The sequence below is a fragment of the Marmota monax genome, unplaced genomic scaffold, assembly GCF_021218885.2.
Source record: "Marmota monax isolate L192 unplaced genomic scaffold, Marmota_monax_Labrador192_F-V1.1 WCK01_AAM20220418_F8-fsc01141, whole genome shotgun sequence".
NCBI classification, from domain to species: Eukaryota; Metazoa; Chordata; class Mammalia; order Rodentia; family Sciuridae; genus Marmota; species Marmota monax.
The window spans coordinates 10,583-21,968 of NW_026694375.1; the positions used below are offsets into that span (position 1 = coordinate 10,583).

The 11,386-nt window shown below is 35.0% G+C and overlaps 1 pseudogene; it reads left to right on the forward strand.

The window, feature by feature from the left end:
• Nucleotides 1-9,236: 9,236 nt before the first annotated feature.
• LOC124109292 (olfactory receptor 4C11-like) lies at nucleotides 9,237-10,169 on the forward strand (annotated as a pseudogene).
• The last annotated feature ends 1,217 nt before the right edge of the window (nucleotides 10,170-11,386 follow it).

Sequence of the window (11,386 nt, forward strand, 5' to 3'; positions counted from 1 at the left end):
CAAATGGATTTTTGCATAGGATATTGTCTTTTCCCAGGCCTGGTTTTTACTGGCTTGGTTCCATTCATTACTTTACCATCAAGTAAGGAAATCTGGCTTATCTCCTTTAAGTTTATCTTTCTGTGCCGGCTGGTCATTATTCTTCCCAGGACTTTCAATGCATTAAAAATCTTGGCTTGCCCTTGACCATGTCAACTCTTTGCTGTCTCTCAGACTAGGACTCAGTGACCTGTATTTTTCCTGAGAGGGTCTGAAAGCATTCTTTTGCCGCAGTCTGGCTGGGCACAAATCACGAGCCACTGAAGCAGGAACAAACTTTATTTCTGAACTCCACCAGCACACTCCACACACGCTCCCCAGGAAGTCTCCCAAATGCCACGAGGCTCCTCCAGGAACCACCAACCAGAAATCCCTCCTCCAGCACTTCCCCAACCAATGTGAACTCTTCAGGAATCCCCACGAGAGCTCAACTGGAACTCAACGGGAACTTCGGGAGAACTTCATCATCTTAATGGCTTGCTGGCGTCACCTCTCAACCACTACTTCTGGCAAAAATGCCATGTGTCATCCCGACTTGGCTGTGGCCCTCAACATTCTTTAAGGGGTAAAAGCAGTCTGTATCCTTCTAGAATGAAAATAGCAAACTAAATTAAGTGAAATTTGCCTTTATATAAAGTATTTCTTGCAAAAAGAGAAAACTCTTGTTTATGCAATTATTCCTTTCAGAAAGGAAAATAACCCAGTATTGAAATAAACAACTATTTTCCATCCAAAATAAGTGACTATATCATACTATCTACAGAATCAAGATGGAATCAACCATTGATGCTGACTACAAATATGTGTACTTTGTTTACATTTGTAGATGTAATAGGAAGTTTAACCTTAAACCTCCTAGTGGAGGATAATTTTGCTATTTTAAAGCTTAATACACTGTAAAAATAGTCCTCCTAATTTTTTAAATAATATCTTAACCTTGAATAATTCATATTTTCACTTGTATTTCCTAGAAAACAAAGCCTGAAGCAACATTTATGTGCCAATACTTTATAAAGTAATGCAATTACAGGCAAAAAGTTTTGAAAGAAATATAAATGAGGTAGAGATAGGAGAAAATCCAATACAAAACCAGGTATTACAGAGCTAACTACAACTTCAAATTAAATACAGATTCTTCATTGGGTTTCAAAGGACATGTTTAGAACAGAATGTAAGAAAGTGCAAACATTTAGTCAGGCATGGTGTTGCTGAACTATAGTAATAGCTTCTTAGGAGGCTGAGGCAGGAGGATCACAAGTTCAAGGATACCCAGGACAATTTTTTTCCTTCACTTTTCTGCCTCTTTCCTTTATATTTTTCATTAAGATTTACAAATTTACTCTTTCAAAGCACTGTTGAGAGAGAGAAAATTAGAAAAATAAGTTTTAAAATGATGGAGACAGGATATAGGTGTGTGATACTGTGGGTGTATATGTGAAAGAGAACTCTAAGGGGTGAAGGCCAAGGGCTGCAACAACATGCTACCTACATGCAAGAACTTATATCTAATGACCATTGAGTAGCATGGACAGTTTGCTCACTGATTCTCAACTGAATAGATTAAACAACATGGTTATGAAACACCTTCTGTTCATGGATAATACCAATCAAAATGGGAGAGTACATTCATTACTAAGTAAATGCCTTGATATTCAAGTCATAGCAGAAGCATTTAAAAAAAAAAAAAAACTCCAAATGGTTGTCTATTACCAAAAGGAAAAACATGAGCTGGATTAAATGGAAGGAGAATTATTTTCTTCCTTCTCATCCTTGTCCTCCTCTTTCTTCTCCTTTGTCTACTCATTCCTTTGCTTTCTCCTCCTTCTCCTCCTCCTTCACCTTCTCTTTTCCCTCCTTTTCCTCCTCCTTCACCTTCTCCTTTCTCCCCCTTCTCTTCCTCCTTCTTCTTCTCCTTCCTCTCCTAATTTCAAATGTGATGAAGGAATAGAACATGAATTCCTTTACTTGGGATTCATAGAGATTCATAACATGTATTCATAGTCATACTGAACAGTGTAGCTTAATGTAAATTAGAGATTCAATACATTGCATATTAAAGTCTGTAAATGCATGGCTTATTAAACATTTGGAACACTGCTTCTCTGTTCCAGAGAAGTGCTACTGAAATTGAGTGTCACTCTCACTGGGGTGAGAATGGTACATATCCTCTTGGAATGGGATTAGCTCCTAGTGGAGAAGTCACCTGAGTATGAATTGTGTCTGTGTTTCTTCTGGTCCACCTCAATGTGTGTCATACATCTAAGATGGCTTGGTTGAAAGCTCAACAGTCTCAGATGTATGAGAAAGCTCCTTACATAAACAAATTTCTGATCTGACCCTAAATATCCATAGTCACTAGGTTGGGAAAACTTGACCGACAATAACAAACTGTATATATTCAGTTTTAATCAGATGAAACAGCAAGTGCACATGGGATACACTTACTCTGTGGGAAGAAAATCAAGAAGTCCTTTGTGAAAAAGAAAGAGAATGATGACAAGTGAGATCAGAAATATATAGAGAAAGTCATTTGTGGCTTGTGATTTTAAAAGATTCCTCTCCTCTTCTGAGTCTTAAGAGCAGAATCTGAGATAGTAATCAGGAGGATGCTGCAATAATCTAGAAAAGAGAATGGGATAGCAAGGGCCAGGTGAAAATCACTGCATATGGTGAGAAAAATTCCACTTGTAAATATGGTTTCCATGGTTGATGATAATGTAAAATGATATATTGAATAAAGTTCTGTTTTTTTTTTTTGTTTTTTTTTTTTTGTTTTTTTTTTTGTACTGGGGATTGAACCCAGTGGCTCTCAAACACTGTGCCACATCCCCAGCCTTTTTTTATATTGTATTTAGAGACAAGGTTTCACTGACATGTTTAGGGCCTCACTAAGTTCTTGAGGCTGACTTTCAACTCACAATCCTCCTGTCTCAGCCTCCTGAGCCTCTGGGATTACAGACATAGACCACCATGCACAACTTCCAATAAAATTCTGACTGCTCATCAAGTAAGTAAATATGCACTTAAAATGCATCCTAACAATACAATTCCCAGCTGTTTATCCAAGCAATACAGTATGTTTATGAAATGACTGTACTGTACAATTTAGGCAGATTTGTGAATAATAGGCAAGAACAAGAAGAGACTCAAATGTCTATCAATAGAAAAAAAATGAAGACGCTGGTATATACATACAATGAAATACACCTCAGCAAGAAAAAGGAGAGAAGCACTGATATGCACAATACCTGCAATGAATAGCAAAATTTTTTCATGAGTGAAAGAACCCATGTATAAAAGAGTGCATTAATTATGATTTCAATTATATAAGTTTTTAGAAGAGGCAAAACTCATCTTTGGTGTCAAAAACTTGAAAGCAGCAGAGTAGCAACGGTCTATTGGGATGAGGCGTGGTAATTATCTGAGCTGCAATTGCTCCTTCCTTTAATCTCCCTTCTATTTTCACATTTCCTTCCCTCACTTTCCCCCTTATTTTGCCTTAGCTTTTACATTAGAAAGAGTCAACCCTTAACTCTGGGTATGGTTTATTTAACTTAGCATGAACTTCTGCAGTTCCATCCATTCGCCACCCAATAACATAATTTCATTCTTCTTTAGGACTGAGTGAAACTTCACTGTATATATGTACCATATTTTCCTTATCTATTCATCTTCTCATGGGCACCTAGGCTGGTTCTATAACTTGGCTATTGTAAATTGCACTTCTATAAACATTTTTGTGCCTATATCACTACAATATGCTGATTTAGTTCTTTTAAATACCAATGAGTGGGAAAGGTAGATGTATAGTGATTCCACTTCTACTCTGTAAAGGAATCTCCATTCTGCTTTCCAAAGTGACTGCACTAATTTGCAGTCAAATGCATTGTGCGAATGTACCTTTTCCCCTACACCCTTGTCAGCATCTGTTATTATTTGTATTCTTGACGATTGCCATTTGGACTGGAGTGAGATGAAATCTCAAAGGAGCTTTAATTTGCTTTTTCCTGCTTGCTAAAGATATTGAACATTTTTTCATGAATTTACTTTCCATTTGTATTTCTTCTGTTAAGAAGTATCTGTTTAGGTCTTTTGCTAATTTATTGATTGCATTTTTTCAAAACAAATGAATAAATATTAGTACATGATTATTAACTGAGATTCATATTTTATTCAGGTATCCTTATTTTTACATCCTGCCTTCCCCCCCCCCCCCCAGAATCCTGTCCAGGATGACACATGGATTTACTTATTATGTTTTAGACAGTACAAATTGACAGGGACACTGTCTTTGTTTTCAACGACTTTGACACTTTTCAGGAACGCAAATCAAACATTGCGAGCACACATCCTCAATTATCGCTTGCCTGCTATTTTTTCAGGCCTTGAATTGGGAGCTTTTGGAGGAAGGAATATTAAGGAAGTAGTTTCATTTTCAACACATCAGTGGGTATCTGCTACCAGTGTGACTTCACACTTGCTGGGAACTTGCCCACTTGACTGAGGCAGCATGGTCACATTCCTATCTGTAACTGCTCATCCCCATTCCATACTGTCTTGTTTGGAAGGAAACCACTATGCACAGCCCACAAGAAGAGTCATGGGTGTTTTCTGAAACTTCCAGGACACCTTATTTCTGTAAATACTTCAAATTTTTATTAGGAGTTTCTCTACTCCCCTCTATGTATTTAATTATTTATTCAATTATAGCACTGTGGACTCTTGATGGATATGTCATACTTCAGGTTATATTTCAGTATGGTTTACTTACTTGTGTTCCTGCTATATTTTTACAGTTTTGACAGCTCTAGGCTCTATCAATAGACCCCTTGTCCCTACCTCACATACCCATCACTGTGTTTCAGTACATCCTCATTCTCTACCACTGTAAGACACTCCATTTGCTCTTGTGTATTCCCAGCTCAGATCTGGAAGCAGAAACACTTTCAAGAAGGCCCTGTCATTTTATTGGAGACAGTATTGGAACCATAGATCCAGTTCCTATATTTTTTTCCTAGTCAAAAGCATCATGTATCACCCAAATTAGTACCTTAATGGCAAGAATAAACACCCTCTTTATCCCATAATCTGAAATAAATTGAAGATTAAGTTACTCATCATATATGACTAATTTTTCTCCTGAGGGGGAAGGAACACTTGAGGGAATTTCTTTCCACCACTCCTATGGTTTGCATCATTCATTTGAAATACACCTCCAAGGAGGACAAAAGGGAGGAAAGTCCTAGTGAAAATCCTGTGTGGGGGTAGATTTCAGAAAGTGCTGAATAGATTTCCAGCCAATTTAATTTTCCTTCTAGCATGCAGGTGAGAACATAAACTTCTTGGTGAGGCCAAAGACATCCTGATTGCAGAATAATCAGGCATTGACTTAGAAGCACTTTTAAAATTCTCATTTGAATAGATAGACTCTAAATTACTTTAGAAAGAGGCCAGATGAACATTCATTCTAACCTTGCATTCCAATCTTGCCGAAGTTGGTAAGGTGGGTATGATTTGTATTCCAACTTGCAGAAAATGAATCAGATTAATGTCAAAGCCAGTATTTAACACACTCCAGGGCTTTGTTGAAGCATAAGACCTTTAAGGTATTTTATAGGAATGCTTTACAATCTAAAGTGAGAACATGATTTAAAAAATGTTAGATTTATTCTACTGTTTTTCTATTCCTATCCTCCCTTCCTTACATTCTTTCCCCTTTGTCTAATCTACTGAGTTTCTCTTCTTCCTCTCCTCCCCTTTATTGTGATTTAGCTTCCACATATCAGAGAAAACATTCAACCTTTGGTTTTTGTGGACTGGAGTTTTTTTCACTTAGCATGATATTCTGAAAGACAGTAGAATAAATGTAACATAATTTTCCTAAGTGAACTTCACCATTGGGTACATCCACAAAAATGGGGTCCTAATTAGAATAAGATATATCCTATTCTTGTATAATTTTATCAAAATGGATTCTACTGTCATGTACAACTAAGTACCAAAAAATAAAATTTAAAAAAAGAAAAAAACAAACAAACAGATACTGTATATCCTGATGGAAATGGGTGCTAGTAAATATGATTGTTGGTAGATGGGATTGTAAAATATAAATAAAAATAATATTTTTGATATTTTAGATGTTGCCATGGTTATTGTGGGATGTAGAAATACCTTTTCTTCAATAGTAGGTAAGTATAGAATGGTATGGAAAAATATCTGTTTTTACCTATAGAAAATCTCTCAATTCTCTAATATTAGTTTACTCCAATGTATATCATTCTTATGCCTGTAAAACACACACACACACACACACACACACACACACATGTGCAGTGCCATGTAAATGTGTTAGGATGCTTACCTATCTAAATCTATCTATCCATACAGATATGGAAGGAAAATAGACATACTGATATAGATGAGCATATTTTATATTACTTTAATTCATAGAAGCCAAAAATATTCTCTTCATCTCTGTTTCCTAAAGAGCTTCTGTAAAGAATATATTTAGAAAATACCCAATGAAAGTGAACCTGTAGTTAATGCATGTGGTGGTTTATGATGTTCCAAGTTTCACAATTACCTCTATACAGACTCACCATAGTAGTCCTGCTTCTGGAGCTCAGTGCTGTCTAAAATTAACACGTTCATCCTGTACACAGCAGAGGGCAGATGTGATGGATCAATGACATGCTGATGCTAATAACACCCTCTCCTAAGGTAAGGTTTTTCCACATTTTTTTATTGTGGCATGATTATAATATATTTTCAAGTACTATTAAAGTGAGTAGTTTAAAAATATAACTTCCTCACATCATGAGTGAGAAGAAAGCAGTATCCCCTGTGCAAATATTTTATAGTCTTTTAGATAATATTCATTTATATAAGGATGTACATATATGTAAGCATATTTTCCTGTTAATGAAGATTTTATCATCGTATGAGAATACCATGTTGAAATATTTTATTTTGGGGGGAGGGTAGCAGGAACTAAGCTTTAAACTCAAGGAAACTCAACTACTGAGCCACATCCCCAGTCCTATTTTGTATTTTGTTTAAAGTCTCTCTGAGTTGCTTAGTGCCTCACTTTTGTTGAGGCTTGTTTTGAACTCGTGAAACTCCTGTCTTAGTCTCCTGAGCCACTGGGATTACAAGTTCGCACCATGGAGCCTGACCCCTGTTGAAATCTTGAATTACAATTTACAGTATATTTTAGAAACAATTGTGTATGTGTGCTTGAAAGTAATTAGTATTTGCTTAATAGTAATTAGTATTTGCTTAATCATCCTTGATTACTTCATTGACACTTTGATGATTCTTGATGTTGCTTTTAACTACCACTGAAAGGTGCAGTATTAATCTTGTTCCCTGTTGCTTTGTTGGACTTGTTTATCAGCTCTAAAATGATTTTTTTGTGTGTGTGCCTGAGTGGCTGTGTCTATGTAAAAGCCATCTCTGGATCAATGTCTGTATGCAGGCATGAGATTACAGGCTTTGAGATCACTATCCAAGAGCTTGTAAGCCCTTAAATTCCCATCAAAGATAGCTGTAATTGACTGTTTCTCACACATTTCTACACATCTTTTGTTAAAATACAGTAATCAAAGTATTGCTTCATCAACCTGATATAGGCACAAAAGATATCCAATTGGAATTTTAATTTGAATGCATTGAACTCTGAATGAAATGGAGCATTGGTTCATATGCTCTCTCTATTAAATTGTGCTGTGATTTTTAATACTGATCTGTGACCCGTTTGTACTTGAAGAAATTGTGGTTTTATATGTCAAATATATATATATATATATATATATATATATATATATATCACACCATTTTGCCATATCTTTTGCTGTTGATGGGGGCTATTATTTGGAATATATGATATAAAGTAAAAAATCAATGTGTTCAGTGTTTAATGAATGAAAATTAATATTGATTCCCTTTTTGTATCTATCTTTTCTTATTGGAAGTCAGGGTATAGAATACTAAAGTGTTTACTTACGAAAAACTCCATTGGAAGTTTAATTTATAAATGAAACATCCAGAAATGATTTTTATAAACCCGTAGTGCCACTCATAAACTTGAAAATTAGAGGAATATTTTTATTCATGTCGGCTGTTCTCCCTCTTTTTCTCCATAATGTTCTTAGTGTCTGTTTATATTATATGAAAACTTGCTGAGTACCTAGAAAAAAAAAATTAAATGGGAAATTTTAACTTTGAACAAAAAGTATAATTAAAAAATGTTTTAAAATAAAGGCTTAAGTTGAATTGAAAAGAACTAGAACATTCAATAAGTAACTTTTAAGGACATAAAATTAGTTCAGGGTTAAAAGTGCTCAGTGCTGCTAGATCAGACTGATTGGATTGTCATACAATGCTAATCTTTTATGTTTATTCTTTCTTTCCTGCCCCCTTCCCCCACCTCTGTGCTTAGATTCTATTAACCTATTATCCCCAATATTACATGTAGATTATCCATAAAAACCTATATTTTGTAGGACACTTACAGAATTGCTCAATTCATCATTTTACAGGTGTCCTACATAAAGGACAAAGGAATATAATGGGTTAAGTAATATCAAATATTTAAACAATCATCACTGGAATATATATATATATATATATATATATATATAAAACACTAATATATAATATATAATATATATTATATATATATCACTATGATAATATCACTATACATAATATATATTATATATATATATATATATATATATATATATATATATATATCACTATGTATTTTAATGGTTTCTCTAGGTTCCAATAATGTGAAAGGCTATTGAAGGAAACTAAGTTTTCTGAAGTTTTGCAATGCACCATCCTGATATTGATAAGTCCTTACTGAAAACCATTGAAACACATTTGGTTGGATATTTATCCTATGATAACAAGTTCAATAGAGTCATATTTACTTTTCTTGAGGAAGCCCTTGCTTTTTATTAGTTTGTTATTTCCTTATTTTCACATATAATTGGTAAATGCATTAAATAAATTTTAGAAATTCAATTTTATTCAGAAAAAATAAAACCTTAAATGATAATCCCTTGGAAAATTTTATGTTTGATAATTTACGTTCAAAGCACATGTTTAGTATTTATTTTACATTTTCTTCTTTTCTCCTTTGCCGATTGAGGGTTTCCAATCCATGACACCCACAATCAACTGGGATGATGCAGCAAAAGAACAATGTAACTGAGTTTGTATTGCTAGGATTGACACAGGATCCTCTGAGTCAGAAAATGGTGTTTTTAATCTTCTTAATTTTCTATATGGGGACTGTAGTGGGGAATATGCTCATTATTGTGACCATCAAGTGCAGCCGGACGCTTGGAAGCCCCATGTACTTCTTCTTATTTTATCTGTCCTTTGTTGATTCCTGCTTTTCCACTTCCATAGCTCCTAAATTAATTGTGGATGCTATGCTGCAAAGAAAGTCATATCCTACAATGAGTACATGACACAGGTCTTTGCACTGTATTTGTTTGGCTGCATGGAGATCTTTGTCCTCATCGTCATGGCCACTGATCACTATGTGGCCATCTGTAAGCCTTTGCATTACCCAAGGTTCATGAGGAGGTAAGTCTGTCACATCTTGATTGTCCTTGCCTGGATAGGGTCCTTTGTACATTCCATTTCTCAGATTATCCTGACCTTGAGATTGCCCTTCTGTGGACCCAACTTGATTGATCATTACTGCTGTGATCTGCAGCCCTTGTTAAAACTTGCCTGCATGGACACATATATGACCAATCTGCTGTTGGTGTCTAACAGTGGGGCAATTTGTTCCAGCAGTTTCGTGATTTTGATGATCTCATACGTTGTCATCTTGCATTCATTGAGAAATCACAGTGCAGAAGGGAGGAAAAAAGCACTGTCCACTTGCACGTCTCACATCATGGTTGTTGTCTTGTCCTTTGGTCCCTGTATATTCATATATACACGCCCCCCAAGGACGTTGACCATGGACAAAATGGTGTCAGTTTTTTACACCATTGGTACACCCTTCCTCAACTCACTCATCTACACATTGAGGAATACAGATGTGAAAAGTGCCATAAGAAAGCTGGTGGCATGTTAAAACTGCATCAGAAAATACGGGATGAACTGAGGGCCACGTCTCATACTTATTCAGTTATGATTTGGTGATAAGTACAAATATTGAATGTAATCATGTCTGAATATTGTGGAAGTATCTTACTCTTATTGCATAAGTTTTAAGGTTCTTAATCTTTTAAGTTAATATACCATATTAGTTCATGTTTATTTGTGTGTCAGACCTAGAGTATTCAAATAATCTTGTTGCAATAGAATTTTTAGAGACTTTTGTTTTCTACCATCCTGACTACCTCTTTGAATTGTAATATCATTACATTTGATTTCCTTACTTATGAGTTGTTCTCTTGACTCATAGACAGAAGCTTCCCCAAAATATTAATTCTGGCTCATAGTGTTTCTGAGAGCTCAGTTCTAGCCTTGGTGCCTGTGAGCTACATCTCATGACACTGTCTGCATACAAGTTTGGTAAGAAGGAAGACATTTATAAAATTAAAACCTGTTCAAACTTGTGAGCATCAACAATAATGTACAGTGATTTGTATTTAATTTCTTCTATATAACAGATTTCCAGCAAAGTACTGGGCTTCTTCATGAACATTTTAGGGCAAAGGAATGGATTCAGTGTATCAAGACTTCACATTTCATCTCATGGCTAGTTTCTGTTTGAAAAATTACATTCTTTTTAGTCAGATACTTTACTTATTACATTCTAAATTTGTTATTATTTATTGTTTCCTTTGGCTACTAAGATAAAACACTATATGAGATTTCTAAATGTGCTAGTGAAAAGATCTCGAGATATTCAGGTACAATTAGTACATTGAAGTTATAATAACAAAACTGTGTGACTCAAAAAATAGAAAGATATAACAATAGATGTTGCAAACTAAACTGAAAGTTTTTTGTTTGTTTGTTTTAACTATACTGAAGATACAACATAGTTTTAGAGACTGAAAAGCAAAGATATACAATCCAGTTGGAAAACAAAAATGGTATGATCTGTATTATTTAAAGTTAATCTGTATTATTTAAATCTGTATTATTTAAAGACAGGGTCTCACTAAGTTGCTTAGGGCCTTTCTAATTTTCTGAGGCTGGCTGTGAACTAGCAATCTTCCTTTCCTGGATCTCTCAAGATGCTGGGATTATAAGCATGCACCACCAGTTTATTTGTGCTATCTAAAAAGGGTTTGTACAGATTATTCACAACTTACAATTGTTAATGGAATTGTCATGCTCAAGTGCGAGGAGCACTCAACAGCTC